Consider the following 6,059-nt stretch of genomic DNA (forward strand, 5'->3'; position numbering starts at 1 on the left):
GTACATTTCATGTATTATTCCATATAGCTTTGTCTATTTTTATTCATTAATCTGTTGCTTAAATTTAGTTACTACAATAGCTTTTGTTACATTTTTCATTTGTTCTGCATTTAATTTAATGTTCATTTTGTCTGCCAGGAATTTTCCCAAAAGTCCCGTATCCATTTCTTTTTCAGTACTTTGACAATCTCTCATAAATAAATAAATAAATATCATAAACAGGCAATCAGTGCAGAGGTTAAGCCTGTCAGCTGTAGGAACATCCTTCACCCCTTTCTCTTCAAATCTTTGCCTCTCTTACCAGTCTAGTTATGATTACTAGGCAAACAGCAGTACCTCCACACATATGGAAAGTGCAATGGCTGTAAATTCGTGCTTAGTTTGCACCAATATATGCTTACCCGTTTATGGGATATCTTGAACAAATGATCATTTATGATGGTAATCACAATCTATTTCTGGATGAAATAGATATTTGGAGACAATTTTTGGAAGACTGCTGGATGGTTTGGAAATCAGATGCCATATACTTACAGGAATTTGTTCAATACTTAAATGAAAATAAGTGGGGCATTCAATTTAGAGTTAATTTTCATATGGAGTGTATCTCTTTTCTTGATGTTACTTTACAAAGGCAGGTGGATGGCACATTGGCCACCTCTGTCTATTGGAAACCTTTTCACTCCAACACATCATTGCATGCCTCCAGCTGTCATCCAAAATACATTATTAGAAATATCCCAAAATCTTAATTTATGAGGATTCGTCGTATCTGCTCCACAGAAACTCAAGTGCACATAGTGTCCAAAATTCTAGTAAATTTCAAGAAGCCAATGCCAAAGAACCACCATAAATTAATTTTACAGTAAAAAATTATAATAAATTCTGCTGCCAGAAGTTGAGCACCAAGTTATAAAACACAAATGTTTTAAAACACTTTTTAATCATATAATGATGAACAAAAGGACTTCATCAGAACTAATTGCGTCTAAACTCGTGATTAAATAACTTTAAAAAACACATCATTAAAAAGCTAGTGCTGCTTATAAACATACAGTGCTTCTTTTTGCCTATGATAATATTCTTAAAAAATTATATAACTTAAAACACAGTGTTTTTGATGAACACCATTCCTTTCTGCTTTTAACTTTGTGAAGCAGGACCTTCGACTCATTGAAATCAGGAGGAACAATGACAAGTGTCAGTGACCAGAAGCCCAGAAATAATGAATACTGTCACAACAGTACTCTCCTACAGACACCTATAATTATATAACTGTAGCTTGAAGAAAATGAAAATAATTGACTTTCTGTTTAGAACCCATGCTTCAAAATCCACCCAGTCATCTGTTGAGTTACTGAGGCCTACAATCTCCAAATTGGAGGTGTGTAAGGACTTGCCATAACAGTTGATGTCCCACTGATCACTGTTGCAGTATTCCTGACAAATAGGTTGTCGTTGCTGATGTCCAGCTGGGGTACCAAAGCTTTACATTCCATCGGTTATATGTCTGATGCATGATCCCAGCTGATATGCATTAGGGTACAGAGATGGATGCATGAGCATGGATCCTCAGACTATCTCCAAGCCAGCAGCCTTAAGACTACTGGGAGATGAGAATGGTCATTTAGGAGGGGTACAGCTCAAATTGGTAAGAAAATTCCCCCATACCTATGTAAGGTATCAAAGGCTAGAAAGAGACATCTGAAGGTGGAGGTGAGATAAAGAAGAGGGGATGGAGAGTGGGATGAAATACTTCAACAGTGATCAGTAGGGCATCTACTGTTATACTAAGTTCTTAGACAACTGTGCTATCTCATGAATGAATCACTCTAACAATATTCCTAACAAATGGGTAATTTCTAGAGCTGAAGGAGGTAATGGTAGTTGGCGGTTGGGAAGAAGAGTTGTCCAGCAGCCTGGACATGACTGACCTAGCAAAAGCTGCCCTGGACCTGGAAAAGCCATCAATTTTGTAGTGTTTGGTAAAGGTGTGTACAAAGCATCAAGTAGCCACCTCTTAAATAGACTTGGAGACTACTCCTTTCTGGAAAACCCTTAAGTAAACAATTGCCCTAGTGGAATGTCCTTTAGGGTGGGATGGTTGTGTCTTGCCATAATAAGAGTAGCGGAAAGAGATAGCCTTAGAAATACAGAATGCAATAGTTTGTTTGGAGCCTGGCTGATCCAGATTAGAAGGTATAAAATATATGAAAAGCTGGTCAGTCTTTCTGAATGTCTTAGTTTGGTCTAGGTAAAATCTGAGTTGCTTGTAAATGTCTACAGAATGCAAGGTCCCTTCCCTTCTCTTTGGGAATTGGGAAAGAAGGTAGTGAGATGAACAGCCTGACTGAGAGACAGCTTATTCATTAAATTAGGCATGGAGGATGGGTTACCCTGACAGTCTCCCTGTTTTTGTGAAAAATAAGAAAGGGGGGAATGGCCATGAGAGCTTGTAGCTTAGAAATTTTCCTGGCAGAGGTGAGAGCCAAGATGAGGATGGTTTTCCAAGAAACTAATTTCAAAGAAGCAGAAGAAAATGGCTCAGTTGGAGGCAAAGAAAGCTTTTCTAGCACAAAATTAAGATCTCAATGGGAGAGATGGGTTTCTTAGGGGGTTAAGCTGCTGAACTCCTCTGAGGAAATGCTCAATCTCCTGCCAAGTCATAAGTGGGGAACTAAGAGGCAGGCAAGCATTAATGGCAGTCAAATGAGCTTTTATGGAAGAAGAGGCCACGCCTTATTGAAGAGGTTCATAGAGGGAATGCAGCACTATAGAGACCTGTGCTAAGAATGGATCCTGACTCTGTTTGCAGCACCAGAAAGAAAATTGTGTCTACTTTGTAGTGCAATATTTTCTACTAGTGGGTCTCCTAGCCTCCTGTAGGACTTGTACAATCTCTTCAGAGAAAACATGTCTTTGAGGAATTAAAATCCTATCATCCATAGTGTCAGGCTGAAGATTTGAGTGAAGCAGCAATCCTTTTTGTTGTGTTATATTGTTCAGATATAGTAGGATTCTCCCGTAATTTCCCTTTGTAGGTGAAAAAGCAGTGGGAACTAATGTTGCCTTGGCCAAAATGAAACCAGTAGAAGGAGTTTGGGTGTCTCCCTTTGTGCCTTGAGAGATATCTTTAGAGGAAAAGGTAGAGAAGGAAAGGCACAGAGGAACTTCCCTGTCCAATGGAAGAAAAAGGCATCTGTCCTCTAGGCTGTGTGACAAGGGTCCATGGTGCCGAACAGGGGAATGTGATGGTTGCTGGATGAAGCAAAGAGGTCTATCTGAAAAGTGATACACTGAAGTGTAATGCTGTAGAAGACCTCCCTGTTCAGAATCCACTCATGAAGCCTCCATTGACAGAATCAAGCAATCTGCTAGTACATTGTCCTGAGAAGGGATGCATGTGACTGTGAGCAAGATGTTCATTTGTGTTGCTAATTTCCATGCTTCCTGTGCCATCTCTGATGTTGGACAGGATCCACTTGTCTGTGGTAATATTTTCCTATCTGGTCAGGGAGAGAGACAATCTTTGGCAAAGAAGGGGAGTGAAGATGGGGAGAGGAGGAGGAGGGGTGCTGCAGAGGTAGGAGGAGGGGTGCTGCAGAGGTAGGAGGAGGAGAGGTGTTGCAAAGATAGGAGAAGGAGGGGTGCTGTAGAGGTAGGAGGAGAAAGGGTGCTGCTTAGCTAGGTGGAGGAGGTGTGCTGCAGTGGTAGGAGGAGGAAGGGTGTTGCAGATGTAGGATGAGGTAGAGGAGGGGTACTGCAGCGGCAGGAGGAGGTGGAGAAGGGGCTCTGCAGAGGCAGGTGGAGGTGGAGAAGGGGTGCTGCAGAGACAGGAGGAAGTGGAGGAGGAGTGCTGCAGAAGTAAGAGGAGAAGGAGGAGGGGTGCTGCAGAGATAGGAGGAGGAGGGGTGCCGCAAAGATAGGAGGAGGAGGGGTGCTGCAGAGGTAGAAGGAGGAGGAGGAAGGGTGCTGCAGAGGTAGGAGGAGGAGGAGGATGAGGAGGAGGTGCTGCAGGAGTCAGAGGAGGGGTGGTGCAGAGGTAGTCACTGACTTTTGCCTCTAAAGGGCAACCTCCTAGCTGGAGTTCCCCTTTGTGGTTTCTCAGAGTCTCTTTTCCAAGGGGGTTTTCTTTGTTTCTGAACTGCTCTAAGGTGCCTTTTAATGATCTGGCTGGGCAGTTCCTATGGTATCTAGGATCATAGGAGAGTATGACCTGCCTGCATTCTCCAATGGTTTTACATCAGTCTTTGAGAGTTTCAAACAGACTGGTTGCCTTAGAGCCAAACAGTAAGGCGTTGTTTAAAGGTGAATCTAGAATTTTAGATTTGAAATCCTCAGGCACAAGCTGATTGCAAATCCATGCATATCTCTGGATAACAGATCCAGTGGCAGATGCCCTAGAAAAAGTATCAGCAGCATCATACCTGCACTTAATGCTGTACATGACAATCTGAGTGGGAAAGTAAGCTCTGCATCTGCTGCTTAGAGTCTGCAGTAGGAGAATCCAAGATAAATTTGTTCAAGTAGGCTAGAACAGGGTTCAAATACTTAGTCATTTTAATCTGGTAAGTAATTGCCCTGAAAACAAGAGTCGCAGTGGTTTAAACCTTCTTTCTCCATCTAACAATAGACCTACTATCTTTATCTGTAGTTACGGTATTAGCACTGGGCAGCAGCTTAGATGGCTTAGCTGAAGAGAGAGAACAGCCAAAAGGTCTGCCACTGGGTTCTTATACAGGTATTTTAGGTCATCAGGGACTTCATAAAACCTGTCTGGTCTTTTGGGAGCTGGAGGTTCAGAGTCAGGGAAGAAAAGGTGGACTGAAAAATGCCCTGGAAAGCATCAAGGAAAAGAGGGACCAGAGAGGGGGGAGGGGCACCAATCTCCAAGAGGAAGTATTACCTCTTCTGGACATCAGAGATCTGAGCAGATTGCCAATCAAAGTGTTTCTTCATATTCTACATGCCAATCAAAGTGTTTCTTCATATTCTATATACTCTCACCAAAGGAAGCTTCCTCAACAGATGAATCAGATGAGAGGGCATCAACCTTCATCGGAGGAGACTTGTTCTGGGGAATGCATCTGAGAGCAACAGTCATAAGAGGAAACCAGGGTGGGTTTTACTGGATTAGCTTGTGGTAGATTGTAAGGACATAACAGCTTTAAACAATCCTTGTGAAAAGTCCATCTGCTCTTTCTCCCTAGCTGCTGACAGAAAGTCTAAATGCTTAGTCTTCTGTTTATTTTTTTTTTTCTTTGTAGGTGTGATGTTTGACTGTATGAGGTGCGGAGGTTAAGAACCGTTTTTGACCTCAATTACACAGCCTGGGATTACTTATCTAACTAGAATTTGTGGGAAGTTATGCAATCCTTCTGAAATAATTAGACACAGTTCCTTGCATGGATTGGCAGTCTGCAAGGCCTCAGGAGCCATACTGGCCTCCAAAGGGGTCTCAGTATTGGACAGCTGAGCAGAAGTTTGACATACCATGTGTTCTATAACCTTAATGGGTATGCCTGAATCAGAAACACTGGACTGTTGATCCATTCGAGGCCTCTTAAGCTTTTTCTTTGGCGGAAGGGAAATGTCCGTGTATGCAGAGTCAGCCATCTTGGACTGGGTCAGGTGTTGAAGATGCTGGATTTCGAGGAAAGTGTTAAGAGTAGAGATCCTAGGCCTAAGGGTTTTTGGAATGAAAGGCTGACAAATAGAACAGGATCTGTGATCATGTTCAGGGACTAAACAAAAAAGACATTTAGTATGCAAGTTCTTGTAACATAATCTGCTTACTGCCCCTCCTAACTGACATCTACAACTTTCAAACAGTAAAATGTAAGGTAAAAGGGAAAGCTCTCCAGTGGAGCACTTATCTGGCTGAAATGAACAAAGCAGAGGTACCAACAACCAAACAGTGAACAGTCTGACATATGCACAACCTGCGTTCAGGTTGGCGGTGAGATAATCTGGGTATCTATGCTTGTAAATTCAACCTTATACACCAACGAATGTGATCTAAGTTCATATGTCAGATGTATGACCTAGGAGAATGTAAA

General features: G+C 42.1%; 1 protein-coding gene across 1 annotated transcript in view; it reads right to left on the bottom strand.

Moving 5' to 3' along the window:
- LOC122812984 (E3 ubiquitin-protein ligase rnf213-alpha-like) overlaps positions 1-6,059 on the bottom strand; it is a 1,982,151-nt gene that overhangs the window by 203,441 nt on the left and 1,772,651 nt on the right.

Source organism: Protopterus annectens, chromosome 10.part0 (assembly GCF_019279795.1).
Source record: "Protopterus annectens isolate FY-2018-M chromosome 10.part0, PAN1.0, whole genome shotgun sequence".
Classification (NCBI taxonomy): Eukaryota; Metazoa; Chordata; order Ceratodontiformes; family Protopteridae; genus Protopterus; species Protopterus annectens.